Source organism: Meriones unguiculatus, chromosome 4, assembly GCF_030254825.1.
Source record: "Meriones unguiculatus strain TT.TT164.6M chromosome 4, Bangor_MerUng_6.1, whole genome shotgun sequence".
Classification (NCBI taxonomy): Eukaryota; Metazoa; Chordata; class Mammalia; order Rodentia; family Muridae; genus Meriones; species Meriones unguiculatus.
This window is the reverse complement of record NC_083352.1, coordinates 60,553,759-60,572,394: the sequence shown is the minus strand read 5'-3', so window position 1 is coordinate 60,572,394 and position 18,636 is coordinate 60,553,759.

Genomic DNA, 18,636 nt, shown 5'->3' with positions numbered 1-18,636 from the left:
AGTCTTTACTGCGACTGTGCTGACCTGATTGTTGATTCTCAGGTCTCACGTTGTGACGGGTCTCTGCCATTCATGTGGTTCCTGCCCGCAGTGAACCTGAAATCAGATTCCTGAGTGATGTGGAAAGTCAGGGCGTGGAAAAGGTCCAGGCAGAACAGACCCAGTATTTGGAGAGGCAGGAGAGGCGGGTATGTTCCCGCTACCAGCTTATGATACTCTTATTATTTCAACTCTTCCTTTCCAATTCCGAACTCAACACTGTTTTCATCTTCACCCAAAGGCACCTGGTAATGTCAGAAATATATCTAAGTATGTGGAAGCAGTGCCATTTTGCTCTACTTGTATTTTCAAATTACAGTATTCAACAATTTTTTATTTGTTTGTTTATTCACTTTAGCTTCCGATTGTAGTAGCCCCCTTCCTCCTCTGCTCTCATTCTGACCCTCCTTCTCTCTTGCCCTTATCTCCCCTCCCTACTCCTCAGAAAAGGAGAGCCCCTTCCAACAACTCAGCCCAGCACATCAAGTCCAGCAGGACCCAGCACGTGCTCTTCCTCTGTGGACTGGCAAAGCAGCCCCACCAGGGGCAAGTGCTCGAAAAGCAGGCACCAGAGTCTAAGTTCTTGATGTTTCTTAGGCATTTCCATCAATGTTTTATATCTCTACATATGTATACACATACGACATGATATGATATTTATCTAAGGTATAAATGTAATATATATATAACATATTTATATATACTTTATATTACATACCAAAAATTAATTTTATTAGGGAATTTTTTTAAACAAAATTTTGTATGGTTTTTCTTCTCACTTCTTTCCCATTTCCCTGTCCTCCCATACTTCTCCCAAGCCCAGCAGCTTCCCTTCCATCTTCAGAGGACAGAGAATCCTTTCCATCCCTTTTCAAACCTCATTCCCTTCTGATGGTCTCCTATATAGTCTCATAATCTATACACATTCTCCCATCTCCTTATTTACATACCTATAGTCATTTAAAGTTAGGATCTGCATATGAAAGAAAGCATATATACATACACACACACACATATATATATATGTATATACATATATTTAATCTTTCTGAGGGTGAGTTATCTCACTTAATACAATACTGTCTGGTTCTACTAATTTCCCTGCAAATAATTGGCAATTCTGTTTTCTTTGTTAAATTCCACTGTATAAATAAGCCACATTTTCATTATCCATTCCTCTGTTGATGGACATCCAGGCCGATTCCTTTTCCTTGATTTTGTGAATAGAGCAGTAACAAATTGGGATGTGCAAAGGTCTGTGTTGTAAGACACCGAGTCCTTTAGGCATATGCTTAAGACTGGTCATGCAGCAGCACTGTGTGTAAGTGACTGAGGGAACTCCATACTGATTTGCTAGTGGCTGCACTCATTCACATCTTCTGCAGCAGGGGACAGGTGCTAGGATTATGAAAGAACTGATGCCGCCGGCATCAGAGGTCCTGCGAAATTCTCACCCTTTCCTAGCTTACCTTGGAACTCTCTTACTCTCTGTGGGCTATGCCTGCAGAGCAGCACACCCAGGAATGAAGGGAGCTGCAGGACAGCCTCCTATTTCCTGTCTGCTCAGTTAGGAACACTCTGAGACTTACACAGCACTTTCTGTTGTTGATCGGGACGATTTTTGCCCCCTTTGTCAATAGACAGCTTACCTCCAACACCACACCCTTTGTGGAGCTGTTGATAATGCCCTCGTCTCAGGACCAACTCCTCCACTGCCTTAAATCTCCTTCAGAGTAAGTTGCTTACTGCAAATTGCTGTCTGAGGGTGTGATTTTGTAAGGAGTAAATTTTAGGCTGTTTAACTTTCCAATGAAGGACATGGGTTGTGCGACTCTTCTACTTTCTGCAAATACCAGTGATGAATCTGCTCTTATACATCTCTAGAAGTAAGCAAGGGGACTTCTCTGGAGTAAACACCTAGAGCGCAATCTACAGGACAGATAGCTATATATTAGTTCAGTCAGCAATGTTGTATTTCTGTATGCTACTGTCAAAGAATTTCCATTTAATACGTGCTTTTATTAACACTTGTTTTCAGAAATCTTCAAATATCTACTCTTATTATATATCTAATACAAGATAACAGTTATATTTCACTTTTGTTTTTTTGAATGCTAGTGAATCTGTGCACATTTTAACCTTAGCAATGATCCATCTCATTTCCATGATGTGTGTGTGTGCATGCGTGTGTGTGTGTGTGTGTGTGTGTGTGTGTGTGTGCATGCGTGTGTATGTGTGTAAAGCTCAGGCTGGTCTTAAAATCAGTCCTTTGATCCTGTCTCACGATGTATTGAGATTATAGGTATATGCCACTGTGCTCAGCTTTTTTTTCCTTTCATGAACGAAGTGGTACAGTTTCACTACTTTCTGCAAATTGTTCCAGAAACTTCAATGACGTGGATTAATCACCAAGCACATATGGCCAGGAAGCCCTTTGCAGTGCAGAGGTAGGGGAAGGCAGGGAGAAAATGCCCCTGAATGTGTGTTTGGGGTCTGGACCATTTTTGAGTAATAACTCAAAGATTATTAGATCAGCAGGTTTCAGCTATCACTCCACTGGACCTAGAATTATGATACTTGGAATTTACCAGCTTAAATTGAGAATATCATACATTTATTTATTATTTTATTAATCAATTCAATTTACCTCTCAGTCACAGATAAAAATTTATCTACCCTAAAAAATAAAAATAAATTTAAAATGCAACAGTAACAAATTAGCATCCCAAGAGATCTGATTTCCATTTCAATGGTGGTTAGAGTTGTTCTTCTCTCCTCAAGGAAAATGCTGAATAAATAAATTCATCTACTCCCAGAGAGCTGCCAGCAAATTGAGAAATGGCTGTCTCAAACTCTGGACAAAGAAGATAAATGCTCCTTATTTGCCAAGCTTTGATCAAAAGTCCATGATTAAAACATTCCTGATGATTCTACTGCTATGATTCTTTTTTTTTTTTTTTTTTTTTTTTTTTTTTGGGCTCATTTGCCTACCACCCTACACCATCCCTATTCCTTCTAACCCCCAAACACTACATAGGAGAAAGGGGAAGACAGCAGGGGGAAAGAGGAGGGATAGATCTTGTAAGACTACTTCCTACTGTTTAGGGGCATCACGTTCCTTGGGTAAAATCCAATCCCCTGCTTCTCTCAGGGCTCTGGCATTTTTATTCCCTCTCAAGAAGCCCCAGAATTCCTAACGTGAACTATCTTCAGCTGGCAGATTTATTCCCCTACCAGGGCCTGAGGCAAGTCAGAGTTGGCTGCTGTGGACAGTCTAAAGCAGCCCCATATCCCACTCCTGGAGATAAGACAAAAACATAGTCACATGACATAATCGGTGCTTTAAACAATCCAAAATTCTGACTGCAGGTTTCATGTCATCCTAAGTCAGTATAGGGCTATTTGGCTTGGCTTGGATTAGGAGCCATATTGTATGTAGAGTTAGAAAGGTTCAGTTACTTCTTACAGTGGTTTGTCTGTGGGCCCTCCATGTCTCACAGTCCGCAATCACTGCACATCTGTGGAGATGTGATTGCGGACTGTGAGACATGGAGGGCACTGCCCCCCCAACTATTTCTGGATTGCTTGTTACTAACAGCTTTCAGACTGATGGATGTCATGAATGACTGGAAATAATAGAATTAACTGTATTGTAAAATTATATGAAGTGACCATCAAAACTGCTTAGAAGGACAGTTTTAAACTGGCAATTTTCATCTTATATTTGTGGTTTTTTTAATGTTTTTTTTTCCAAAAAGCCTACAGAAATATGTTCTTATACATTTTTTTTGTTCTTAATCATCTTTTATTATTAGTGTTAACAACAGTACCTACAATTTGTAGAATAATATGAATCTCTCTCTCTCTATATATATATATTTTGATTCTTGAATGGTGTTGCTTGGTGATTTGTTAGAGGCTCAGTATAGGTAGTATTTTTAATATATTTATTACAATTTATTCACTTTGTATCCCACTGTAGCCCCCACCTTCGTCCCCTCCCAATCCTACCCCCTTCCATCCCTCATCTCCTCCCACGCCTCTTTCCCAGTCCACTGATAAGGGAGGACCTCTTCCCCTTCCACCTGACCCTAGCCTATCAGGTCTCATCAGGACTGGCTGCTTTGTCTTCCTCTGTGGCCTGGTAAGGCTGCCCCTCCCTGCAGAGGGAGGTGATTAAAGAGCCAGCCACTGAGTTCATGTCAGAGACAGTCCCTGTTCCCCTTACTAGAGTACCCATTTGGACACTGAGGTGCCATGGGCTACATCTTTGCAGGGGTTCTACGTTATCTCCACGAATGGTCCTTGGTTGGGGTATCACTCTCAGAAAAGACCCCTGGGCCCAGATTTTTTTGGTTCTGTTGTTCTCCTTGTGGAGAACAAGGAGACCTTTTCAGGTCTTTTAATCTCCCTTTGTTCTTAAGATTCCCTGCACTCTGCCCAAAGTTTGGCTATGAGTCTCACCCTGATGTCCCTCAGTTGAGGAATGGATACAGAAACTGTGGTACATTTACACAATGGAACACTACTCAGCAAGTAAAAACAAGGATTTCATGACATTTGTAGGCAAATGGTGGGAACTAAAAAAGATCATCCTGAGTGAGGTATTCCAGAAGCAGAAAGACACACATGGTTTATACTCACTTAAGAGGATGTTAGACATACAATATAGGATAAACATACTAAAATCTGTACACCTAAAGAAGCTAATCAAGAAGGAGGACCCTGGGTAAGATGCTCAATCCTCATTCAGAAAGGCAAATGGGATAGACATCAGAAGAGGGAGAAGACAGGGAACAGACAGGATGTCTGTAGGACTCTGTCTAGCAGGGTATTAAAGCATAGGTAATCTTAAGAATTCAAACTTTCATGCAGCCAGTCTCTGGCGTGTGGGGTCTCCACACCTCTGTGTTCCCTCTCCAAGCCTCATTATGTTTTCATTGCAAAGATTACAATCTCCTTGGGTTTCTGTCAGTAGGAGATAAACACACCCACTCTGCTCTGAGACAGTGTGACTTAGATTGCCCTGAAGTCATGGCTGTCTTACATCAGCTTCCCAGATTCTGGGACTGTAGGTTTGCCATACTGAAGAACCATTCTGAGGTACACCAGGCGTATTCAGCTCTCCGTTCTCCTCAAAGGAAATTTCAAGAAAATACCCGAAGGGAAAGAAATGAAATATTTACCTCCAGTTCTGCAACATTCCAAGCCCATCCCAGGGGAAAAGGCTGGGGAAGGTTCTCTGAATAACTGTCATCAATCCTAGTGCTGTAGAATGCCCCTTGTCTACCCACACATGGCACTACATCAGCATAGCTGTAACCTCAGCAGGATTCCTACACGTGAACCTAAGAACCTATGGCTGTCGTGTTTACAACCAGCACGCCATAACCACTTCTAAAAAAAGACATGCTCACACACAGAAGAAAAACTAGTCTCAAGAAGGAAAGGGGCCATCAGAGGCTACCTCAAATATGGTAGTGATGCTGGAGTTAACAGACAAGGCATTCAGAATAACTGTGGTTATAACTAGTGAGTTCCATTGATGAGCGACACAGAGCACTATGACAGAGTAAGTCTCTCCAGTCATCTGTATCCTTTGGAAGAATCGAGTTGCTCACATACTCGCATGAGCAACACGAAAGCTACTGAAACCAGCTGAGAAAATGAAGTACCTGGCTTTGTCCTACCAGTATTAACAGGTGTCTCAAACAGGCAAGAAGAGGTATCGATGTCCCAGCCAGCCTCCCCAGTTGTAAGAAGCAACACATGAAGGGAGAGGCCTCTAGCTTGGGTGAGTTAGGGAGCGATACCTTGCAGTTGCAATCCAGTATCAGGTTAGTTCTGGGCATAGCCCTACAGTCCCTACCCTGAAATAATGTCTAACGGGGATGTCATGTACTTTGCGCTGGAACTAGGAAGAAATCCATAACCTTAGCTAATAAGATACTACTTCTTGGTATCAAACGTCTGTTATATCCCTGTTACTATAGCAGATGATTTAATTGGTTTAACATGTAGCCACCTCTTTTTTATGTTTTGTTTTTTTTGTGATTTATTTTTATTAATTACAATTTATTCACTTTTAGCCCCCTATAGATCCCTCCTCCCCTCCCAATCCCACCCTCTTTCCCCCTTCTCCACCTATGCCCCTCCCCAAGTCCACTGATAGGGGAGGTCCTCCTCCCCTTCCTTCTGATCCTAGTCTATCAGGTCTCATCAGGAGTAGCTGCATTGTCTTCCTCTGTGTAAGGCTGCTCCCCCTTCAGGGGGAGGTGATCAAAGAGCAGGCCTATCAGTTCATGTAACCACCTCTTAATAACATGGCAGGATAAGGGGCCAACCCTTTTTTCCTTTTATCTATCTATCTATCTATCTATCTATCTATCTATCTATCTATCTATCTATTTATTTATTTACAATTTAATCACTTTACATCCTGAACACTCCCCCTCCCTTCTTTCCTCCTGGTCCCACCCTCCCACTATCTTCCTCTTCCTTCTCCCCGTCCCCTTCTCAAAAAAGTGTAGCTTCCCCAACCCTTTACCAACCGACTCCAGCACATCCAATTGCATCAAGACTAAGTACATCCTCTTCCATTGAGGCCAGAACAGGAGCAAGTGATCTCAAAGCAGGCAATAGGGCTCATGTCAGAGACAGGCCCTGCTCCACTTGTTAGGGGACCCACATGACCACTGTATGTTCTTTGGTTGGTGTTTCAGTCTTTGTAAACCCCCCCTGGGCCTATGTTAGTTGACTTCATTGGTCTTTTTGTGGAGTCCTTATCTCCTCTGGGTCTTTGTATCCTTCCCCCAACTCTTCCACAAGACTCCCCAAGTTCTGCCTGATATATGGCTGTGGGTCTTAGCATCTGTTTCCATCTGCTGCTGGGTGGGACCCCTCAGGGAACAGTTATGCTAGGCTCTGATCTGCAAGCACAGCAGAGTATCATTAATAAAGTCAGGGGTCAACTCTCTCCTACAGGGTGGGTCTCAGGTTGGGGAAGTTATTGGTTGGCCATTCTCTCAATCTCTGCTCCATCTTTATCCCTGCATTTCTTGTAGGTACAGTAATTTTGGGCCGAAAGTTTTGTGGGTGAGTTGTTGGACCTCTTCCTCCACTGGAAATTCTACCTGTCTATGAGGTGGCCCCCACGGCTAGGAGTCACCCTCATATCCTCCCAGGGGCCTATCCTGTCTAATGTCTCCATCTTGTCCCAGAGATACGTCACCTTGATTTTCCTTCTCTCTCCCAACCCTCTCATATCTCACCCCCTGGTCTCCCCACATCTGATCCCTACCCTCATTCTCCTCCCCACACCCTTTCTCACAGAGTTTCCAGAGTTTGTCCATTTCTGACATTTCCCCTTCTGAGTGGGCTTTAGCACCCTCCCTTGGGCCCTCCTTGTTTCTTAGCTTCTTTGGGTCTGTGACTTATAGTATGATTAATTTACACTAAATGGCTAATAACCACTTAAAAATGACTACATACCAAGTGTGTCTTTCTGGGTCTGGGTCATCTTTTCTAGTTCCATACATTTGCCTGCAAATTTCATGATTTCCTTGTTTTTAATAGGTGACTAGTATTTCATTGTGTAAATGAACCACATTTTCTTTATCTATTCTTCAGCTGAGGAACATCTGTATCTTTTAACTATTAAAGGCCAAACCTTTTTTAATTTTTACTTTTTTATTATTCATTTTATATCCCAAACCTATACCTCTTCCTCATCTCCTCCCAGTCTCACCTTCTTCCCTCTTTCCCCAATCCTCATTTGTCTCCTAATCCTCAAAAAGGGAGAGCCCTCCTCTCTTCCCAACTGACCCTAGACAATCAAGTCTCTTTAGAATTGCTTACATCTTCTTCCTGTGTGGCATGGCAAGACTGCCTAGCCTGGGGAAAGTGATTGAGAAACAGCACTTGGTCCCCTTACTAAGAACCCACATGGAGACTGAGCTGTCTATTGGTTTTATTGGAGAAGGAGACCTCGGTCCTCTCCGTGCACGGTCCTTGGTTGGTGCATCAGTCTCTGCAGACTACCCTGGGCCCAGATTTGTTGGCATTGTTGATCTCCTTGTGGAGTTCCTGTCCTCTTTGGGTCCTTCCATCTCCCCACTCCTCCCTGCACTCTGCTCAAAGTTTGTCTGTGAGTCTCAGCATCTGCTTCAATCCTCTTTGTGTGGAGTTTTTTGGAGGACATCTATGGAAGGCTTCTGTCCTGTTCCCATTCTTCAACCATATCTATTCTATTTAAGGCCCAAACCTTTAGCACACAAGTCAAGGGGTTTTTCCAGACCTGACAAGAAACATTAGGGAACTGTGATGTCACTTACCGGACAAAATAAGGTACCAGAAACTAACCACAAATCAATGGTTAAGTGTGATATATTGGTCAGATAGTGCAAAGTAGCTGCTTTTATGACAGTCAAATAATTTCAAGAAAAAAAGAGAAATGACACAATAACTAACTAGATAAACTTAATAGTGAGACAAACAGTTTTTAAAACCAAACTAATTTTTTTTAAAACCAAACTAACTTTTATATGCTATAGCTGAAATATGCTGTAGCTGAAATGTACAATAAACAAAATAACTGTGTAGAAGCCACCAATATAAAAGTAATCACACAGTGGAAAAGTGTCAGTGATCTCAAAGGCTAGTTATTTACAAAGAACCAGAAGAAGTAAAACAAAAAAGAAGAAGAAAGGAAAATAAATTTAGGAGCGTAAAGAAAACTTCCAAAAGTTTGGGAATGGGAAAAGTGTCGGAATAGTGTCCAAAGAGATAACAATATCTTTCTTTCTTTTTATTTATTTATTTATTTTATTTACTTATTTACTTATTTATTACAGTTTATTTACTTTGTATCCCAGCTGTAGTCCTCTCCCTCAGCCCCTCCCAATCTCGCAGTCCCTCCCTCTTTTAATTCTATGACCCTCCCCAATCCACTGATAGGGGAGGTCCTCCTCCCCTTCCAACTGACCCTAGCCTATCAGGTCTCATCAAGACTGGCTGCATTGTCTTCCTCTCTGGCCTGGTAAGGTGGTCCCTCTCGGGAGAAAATGATCAAAGATCCACCCACTGAGTTCATGTCAAAGACAGTCCCTGTTCCCCTTACTAGGGTACCTACTTGGACACTGAGCAGCCAATGAGCTACATCTGTGCAGAGGTTCTAGGATATCTCCATGTATGGTCCTTGGTTGGAGTATCAGTCTCAGAAAAGACCTCTGGGCCCAGGGTTTTTTTTTTGGTTCTGTTGTTCTCCTTGTGGAGCTCCTGTCCTTTCCAGGTCTTTCATCTCCCCCTTCTTTCATAATATTCCCTGCACTCTGGCCAACATTTGGCTATGAGTCTCAACATCTGCTTCAATACCCTGCTGGGTAGGGTCATTCAGAAAGGCAAATGGGATAGACATCAGAAGAGGGAGAAAACAGGGAATAGGGCGGGAGCCTACCACAGAGGGTCTCTGAAAGACTCTACCAACAACTTTCAAAACATAGAAATGATAAAAAATTTCAGGTATAAAATGGGTCAAAGGTTACCTTAAGGATTATAGGTAATACCTTAAGGATTAAATGCTATTAAGTCTACTCAAAGATAGATAATAAGTGCAATACAGAGATAAAGACAGAAAATTCTAAACGCGGCAAGGAGATCATATGCGGGCCCCAATTCTACTGATTAAAAAAATGTATCAGAAGAAAGAATATAGGTCAAAGGAACTCAGGTATGAGCTGGCTGAATGACTGTTGCTTCTGGTAGCCTAGGGACTTTGTCCACTGTTCCTCCCCATTTCTCAGCAACACAGAAAGAAATTAGGTTCCTCTAGTAAGGATTAGGGCAGAAAAAAAAAGAAGCCATAGGATGTGTCTTGGCACTAAGCACTGAGCTGGCAACACCTAATGCTGGGCAAATCTGAATAGTTCTCCCTAGGCCAGTCCTCAGAAGCAAACCCCTCACACTCATGTTGGTCCTATGGCAAGCCAGATTCCTTGCATATCATAATTCTATTTAAAAAAGAAAACATCACTGTGGCTGATTGTAACTGTCATCGCCCATGAATGTGCAACACGAGTAGGCAGCCCATAGTAACATGCACTTTGGTCCTGCTTTTTTCTTTCATGGACTGTAACAGGCTGTGAAGTTGGGTGTGACCCATCATTACAATGTTAGTGGCCATAAACATTCCCATTCTTTGTGTGTGTGTGTGCACCTTTCAATGACTCAACACATACGGAAATACAGAAAGTCTACCTGGGGGAAAGGGAGGCATGTGCTAAATCCTTGTATAAGATCCTGAAGAAGTTTCTTCCATGGTGAGTCCCAAGGCCAGGCAGAATTTTACAATACCTGTATACAGGCTTATGACTATGGAAGAGCACAACTCACCAATCAGATTTATATTGCTAACTTATACCAAGATACAGTATAATAAACCTCTACAAAATTAAAGCTAAAGGGAAGTCTCTTAGACAGCAAAAGGAAATATATGTAAATGTGTCACAGCTCCTCTGTAAACAGCGGCCAGTGGAAGCCTTCTAAACCAGTCAAAATATTGTCCTGAAGGGAATACATTCTGAAGCAAACACACTCTATTTAGTAAAGCTTTGCTTTATAAACAAATAAGGTAAGAGCATTCCCAGACAAATAAGATAAGAGCTGAGTGATTTGAAGCTACCAAAGAAGCTTGTAAAAAATCAACACTAAAGTTCTTCAAACGGAAAAAAGAGATAGTAATGAGTAAGAAAAAGTTATCAGAGGCTTGACATTCACCAGAAAGAATATACAAATTTTGGATGTTTTAATATTATAACCATAGTCTGCTATTAGCATATTTAATATAAAGACTACAACTAAAATCATTAAAATAAATATATCATTACTTTAAGAGATAAGCAATGTAGAAAGACGTAAAGCAGGACTTCAAGAATTCAAACTGTGGGGCTGGAGAGACAGCTCAGCATTGATGAGCAGTAATAACACATCTTCTGATTTACGCTGACACTGCACACAAACAGCGTAGCACCCACACACATGAAATAAAATGTTTTAATTAAAAAAATTTACACCTCTTCATGGAAAATTCTCAATGCAGCAGATAGGGAGTACCATAGAAATCCACCACTAATGAGAATGTGGAGCTGAACCAACTTTCAACAGATACATCTATAAAACACTCCCACACTCAAGGTTCAGGAAACATTATGGAAGAGGGGGCCCAAAGATTGTAAGAGCCAAAGAATGGGGGAGTTTGCTGTGGGATTGTGTAACCTAGGAATATCAAAAGCCTCACCAACATGAGTGCCTAAACATGTGCTGAACAAAGACAACATTAAACATGCTGACCTGGACAGAGAAAGCCCACAAGGTCTCAGGCATGTACTAAGAACTACAGGAACAACAGAACACAGGCAACTAAGGGAGGCTGAGAATGGGAAAAATAGTCTTCTCCAGGGAGGGACACACCACACCAATTGGTTATCCAATACCAAGTAGTCAGACATGAAAATGTACATACAAGTAACATTATATAGATTGAACAGGTTGGATTTGTGTATTTAGGAATAACACACACACACACACACACACACACACACACCTTTTAAAAGAAGAGAGCCAGGAATTTGAAAGAGAGCAAGGAGGGTAGGAAGGTTTGAAGAGAAGAAAGGAAATGAAGAAACAATGTAATTATATTATAATCTCAAGAAAGTTCAAATGTGGTTAGGAGTGAAGCACAAATGTAGAATGTTTCTGTCAGCATTTTTATTTTGGTTTTGGTTGCAATCTTTATGACCAATTCCAATAATTTCAAAATAACTCATTTAAAAAATTTACTGGTATCAAAAGGGCACAAATTTATAATGAGAGCATTAAAACAATAAGGAGGTAAAACATAATACTAAAAAAATATTCTTAACCGCTGTGGAGACCGTGAAGAGGGAAAGGTGGAAACAGGTAACAAGAGAGTAGGAGTAAAAACCTTACCCATTAGCCAGCCCCTCAAGAGTAAATGGATCAAATTCTTCAGTTACATGGCATGGAATGGCTGACTAGTTAGGATGCTCTGGCCTACTCCATGTTGCTTATGTGGTCCCCATTTCACCTTTAAAGGCACAGAGAAAGTGAGGCAGTGGGGTAAGGCACCCTATTGGTAGTCACAATAAAACAAGGTTAGCTATACTTGCATCACAGGAAATAACTTCAAGTTAAATGCAATAAAAGGGACAGGAAAGGTTATAACACGATACAGGTGTAAATTTAAAAAATTCCTTAACAGTTATAAATCTACATGCACCAAGCATTACCTCCCCTAAACTCATGTAGTAAACACTACACTTCATGGAACTTACACTCTGTTGCTGTTGGTAGATTATCCTTTCTGCAGTTAGGACACTTTAGTCTAATTTAGTTAAATCAAAAGCCTATTTATTGATTTTCTGTATATGACATGATCCATGCACAGTGCGGCATATTGAAGTTCTATGACATCATTGTTTTATATCTTTATTTACTAACTTGGGAATGTTTACCATTGCAACTTTGGTTGAATTGGTGTTTAGATGTTCCAATACTGACTGTCACATATTTATAATTGTTATAATTTCCTGATAAACCTGCTCCATGTATCATTTTATAATGTCATTTTTCTATTTTTATAGTTTTAGGTATATTTTGTTTACCATAAATATAATCATTCCTGTCCTCTTTTAGTTTCCATTTACATGAGAAATATTTTTCCATCCCTTCATTTGAAAAGTGTCATCAGAAGTTAAGCCAATCTTTTATTAGGCAGCATGTATTTGAATAGTTTTCACAATGTATTCAGCTCCTTTTTCTTCATCATGCTGGAGTTAAAACTTAGGGTCCTGTTCATGTGATGAACACTTTCCCATGGAGCTACGTCAAGCCCGTTTCATGCATTTGGCTTGAGAATTTGATCCATTTCCTTCACAGTAGTTGTTGATACAAAAGGCCTTGACACTAGAATTTTAATAACTTTGGTTGGCATTCACTCTCTTCATTTTCTCCCTCAATAATAACTGTGGTTTCATGATTTTCTGAATATGTGATATGCTTTGAATCCATTCTTTTTATCAGTTGTGTCTACCAAATGTTTTGTGGTGCAATGTAATGTCCCTAAGACACACTAATATACTGGCTGTTTTAAGCCAATAGCAGCTCAGCTTTGATCGCTTGCATTAACTCCACACTGTCAAAACTCTTGAATTTGTTTTGATTTAACACTTCTTTAATAATTTGTATTTCCTTTTTTAAACCAATTTATGTTCTTACATATTACATTCCAACTGAAGTCTCCCCTTCTTCCCTCTGCTCTCTCCCTTCTGTAGCACTCCCCCCCCATCCCTCCTTTGTTTCTCTTCAGAAAAGGGCAGTCCTCCTAGCGATATCAACATGGCATATCATGTTGATATACTCCTCATACTGAAGCTGGACAAGGCTGTCAAGGAGGAGGACAAGGCTCCCAAAAGAAGACAAAAGTGCCAGAAACAGCCCCTGCTCTTTCTGTTAGGAGTCCCACAAAAACACCAAGCTACAACTATAACATTTGTAAAGAGACTTAGATTCTGAGCCCCCATGGGTGTCCAGGTTGTTGATTCTGTGAGGTGTTTTTTTTTTTTTTTTTTTTTTTTTTTTTTTTTTTTTTGTGGTGTCCTTGACTCTCCTGATTCCTATAATCCTTTCTCCCCCTCTTCGGCAGGATTCCCTGAACCTAATGTTTGGCTGGGGGTCTCTGAATCTGTTTCCATCAATTATTAGATGAAGCCTGTCTGATGACAATTGGGTTAGGCACCAATTGATAAGTCTAGCAAAATATCATTTTTTATCACTATAAAAAATAGTCATTTCATTGACTATTTTTTCCCAATTGTTCTTCATTCTACCCTAAGTCTCTGGGCCATCCAGCCTCTGGTTCTGGTCCTCCAGGCAGTGTCAAGGGTGGGCTCCCTCTCATGGCATGAGTCTAAAGTTGGCCCAGTCATTGGTCCACAATATCTGTACAACCTTTACCACAGCACATCATGCTGGCAGGACAAATTGTAGGTTGAAGGTTTTGTGGCTGAGTTGGTGTCCTAAACCCTCTATTGGAAGTCTTGTCTGGTTACAGGAGATGGCTGCCTCAGTCTTTGTATCCCTGTTACTAGGAGTCTTAGGTGGGGTCACCCTAATAGATTTCATTATAGTGAATGAGTTTCATTGCACTAGTTTCTACCTTGCCCCTGAATTGTACCCCCAATTCCAGTTGTCTTGTTCAGTGCCCTCTCCTTTCATCTGCTGCCCACCTGATCCCTCCTGTTCCCATCTCACTGCCTCCAGTCCACCAGCAATATCCACTCTATTTTTCCTTCCCAAGGAGATTCATGTATCCCCCTTTAGATCCTCCTTGTTACTTAGCCTCTCTAGTTCTGGTGGATTGTAACGTAATTACCCTTTACTTTGCAGTTGATATCCACTAATAAGTGAGCACATAACATGTTGGTCTTTCTGGATCTGGGTTACTTCACTCAGAATATTTTTTTTTCTAGTTCCATCCATTTGCCTGAAAATTTCATGGTGTCATTGTTTTTAACAGCTGAGTATTTTTTCTTAACCATCCATTGTAGCTACAGTTGTTTAAATCATTTTGTTCTTTTCTCTGTACTTAGAGATATAATTTATTTTATAGCCCTGTTACAGTATCCCCGATCTCAATTCTGTCATCAATGAACTTTTACTAGTCTTTTACATTTTATTATGTTTTCAGATTGGAACTACAGACTTAATGAGCTTTTCCTTCAGTTTGAAGAAGTTACATTTCTTGTGAGGCAAGTCTGGTGTGATGCATTCCCTCAGCTAGTGGTTGTGTGAGAGGACATAAATTTCCTCTTATTTTCTGCGTTGTTGGATAGCTGTTTATTGGATCTTTCTTTCTGCTCTTTGACTGTGTCATTCTACTTGCTTTTTACCTGTGGAGTATCTGGTGAAAAAGAATCCATTTATAGTTTTATAGAGGTCCCCTTACTTGTAACAAGCTGGTTTTCTGTTAAAATTTCTATTTTCTTTAATTTTGGACCATTTTTTCACAGTGTATGTTGGTGTGCATCTCATAGGATTCACCCTCTGTGTGTCTGATGACTTCCTAGCGCAGACTTATATTCCCTTCTCCTGACTTGGAAGTTTTCAACTATTATCCTTCGAATTAGTTTTCTGACTTCTCTTTTGATTTATTTGTTTGTATATCTCTTAGTGGTGCCAGAGATTGAACCTGAGCTCTTGCACATCCTGGAAAGACATTCTGGTATTGAGTCACATTCTCCAATACTCTTCTTTAACACATTTATTTACTTAGTATGTGTGTATGTATGAAAGTAGCATCTCAATTTTAGATAAGGAGCTTACTCTAGTTGCAGTGCCTCAGATTCCTCATCTACTCCTGGAAAGAATTGGGCTGTATAATCATGAGATACAGAACTGTCATATAGTTCATAGCATTTAAGGGCAATATTGAATAAGCAGTTTGAAACTCATGCATTTAACTGCACCACTGGTAGGAAATCTTGTACCAACAATCGAAAGTAGGATGCTATGAAGAGGATTATGCACCATCAAATTTTATGTCATACTCTGTAGATCTGTGACTTTGATGCCTGTAACACACATAACCTAAATCTGTATTGTGTAGTACAAAATATACAAGATAGCAGGTGATGTTGACAATACCAACCACTTTAAGAACTTGTTACAGATTGATTTCCGAAATGGTTATACAAGTTTACATTCCTACAAGCAATGGAGGAGGGTTCCCCTTCTCCACAACCTCTCCAGCATATGTTGCCACGCGAGTTTTTGATCTTAGCCATTGTTATGGGTATAAGGTGAAATCTCAGGGTCATTTTGATTTGTATTTCCCTGATGACTAAGTACTTTGAGCGTTTAAGTGTTTCTCTGCCATTAATATTCCTCTACAGAGAATTCTCTGTGTAGCTCTGTTCCCTATTTTTTAATTGGATTACTTCATTTGTTGCTATTTAACTTCTTTAGTTCTTTATATATTCTGGATATTAGCATTTTGTCAGATACAGGGTTGGTGAAGCTCATTTCCTGGTCTGTAGGCTGTGGTTGTGACGGTGTCCTTTGCTTTACAGAAGCTTTTCAGTTTCATGACGTCTCATTTATTTATTGTTGCTCTTAGAGCCTGTGCACTTGGTGTTCTGTTCAGGAAGTTTTCTTCTGTGCCAATGAGTTCAAGGCTCTTCCCCACTTTTTCTTCTAACAGGTTTAGTGTGTCTGGTTTTATGTTGAGGTCTTTGATCCACTTGGGCTTTAGTTTTGTGCAGGGTGATAAGTATGGATCTATTTGCATTTTTTTCTACACATACACATCCAGTTAGACCAGCACCATTTGTTGAAGATGCTACCTTTTTTCCATTTAATGGTTTTGGCATCTTTGTCAAAAATCAGGTGTCCTTAAGTGTATGGGTTTATTTCTGGGTCTTCTATTTGATTGCATAGATTCACCAGCCTGTTTCTATGCCAGTACCATGCAGTTTTTATTACTGTTGCTCTATAGTACAGCTTGAGATCAGGGATGGAGATACCTCCAGAAGATCTTTTATTATAGAGGATTATTTTAATAATTCTGGGTTTCTTATTATTCCATCTGTAGTTGAGACTTTTTCTTTCAAGGTCTGTAAAGAATTGTGTTGGTAATTTGATGGGAATTGCATTGAATCTGTAGATTGCTTTTGGTAAGATGGCCATTTTTACTATATTAATCCTGCCAAGCCATGAGCATGGGAGATCTTTTCATCTTCTCATATTTTCTATTTCTTTTTTCAGAGACTGGAAGTTTTTTTCATACAACTCTTTGACTTGCTTGGTTAGAGTTACACCAAGATACTTTATGTCTTTTGTGACTATTGTGAAGGGTGTTGTTTCCCTAATTTCTTTCTCAGCCCTTTTGTCTTTTGTATAAAGGAGGGCTACTGATTTTTTTTTTGAGTTACTATTTTATCCAGTTACTTTGTTGAAGGTGTTTATCAGCTATAGGAGTTCCCTGGTAGAATTTTTGGATTCACTCATGTATACTATCATATCATATGCAAATAGTGATACTTTCACTTCTTCCGTTCTGAACTGAATTCCCTTGATCTCCATTAATTGTCTCATTGGTCTAGCAAAGACTTCAAGAACTATGTTGAAGAGATATGGTAAAAGTGGTTACCCTTGCCTTGTCCTTGATTTCAGTGAGACTGATTTAAGTTTCTCTCCATTTAGTTTGATGTTGACCATAGGCTTGCTGTATATTGCCTTTACTATGTTCAGGTAAGTGTCTTGTAGTTCTGATATCACCAGAACTTTAAACATAAATGAATGTTGGATTTTATCAAATGCTTTTTCAGCATATAAAGAGATATCATGTGTTTTTTTTTCTTTCAGTTTGTTTATATGGTGGATTACATTGATGGATTTCTATATATTGAACCATCCCTGAATACTTAGGATGAAGCCTACTTGGTCATAGTGGATGATATCTTTGATGTGTTCCTGTATTCAGTTTTCTCAGAAAATTAGGAATAGTGTTATGTCAAGATCCAGCTATACCATTCCTAGGCATATATCCAAAATATGCTCAAATATACAACAAGGACATTTGCTTAACCATATTAATAGCAGCTTTACTCGTAATAGTCAGAATCTGGAAACAACCCAAATGTCCCTCAACTGAGGAATGTATATAGAAAATTGTGGTACTTCTACACAATAAAATATTACTCAGCAAAAAACAACAACAACACAACAAGGAAATCATGAAATTTTCAGGCAAATGGTGGAAACTAGAAAAGACCATTCTGAGGTATTCCAGAAGCAGAAAGACACACATGGCATATCGTCACTTATAAGTGGATATTAGACATATAATATAGGATAAACATACTAAAATCTGTACACCTAAAGAAGCAAGGGAGACCCTGGGTAAGAGGCTCAGTCTACATTCAGAAAGACAAACAGGTGGACATCAAAAGAGGGTGAAAACAAGGTACAAGACAGGAACCTACCACAGAAGGTCTCTGAAAGACTCTACCCAGCAGGGTATTAAAGCAAATACTGAGACTCATAGTTAAATTTTGGCCAGAGTGGAGGGAATCTTATGAAAGAAGGGGGAGATAGAAAGACCTAGAGGAGACAGGAGCTTTACAAGGAGAGCAACAGAACCAAAAAATCTGGACACAAGGGTCTTTTCTGAGACTGGTACTCTAACCAAGGACCATGCACGGAGATAACCTAGAACCTCTGCTCAGATGTAGCCCATGGCAGCTCAGTGTCCAAGGGGGTACCCCAGTAATGTGAACAGGGACTGTCTCTAATATGAACTCAGCCACTGAGGCTGGCTCTTTGATCACCTACCCCTGAGAAGGGAGCAGCCTTACCAGGCCAGAGAGGAAGACAATGCAGCCAGTCCTGGTGAGACCTGATAGGCTAGGGTCAGATGGAAGGGGAGAAGGACCTTTCTTATCAGTGGACTGGGGAGGGACAGAGGAGGAGAAGAGGAAGTGAGGGTGGGATTGGGAGGGGATGAGGGAGGGGGCTACAGCT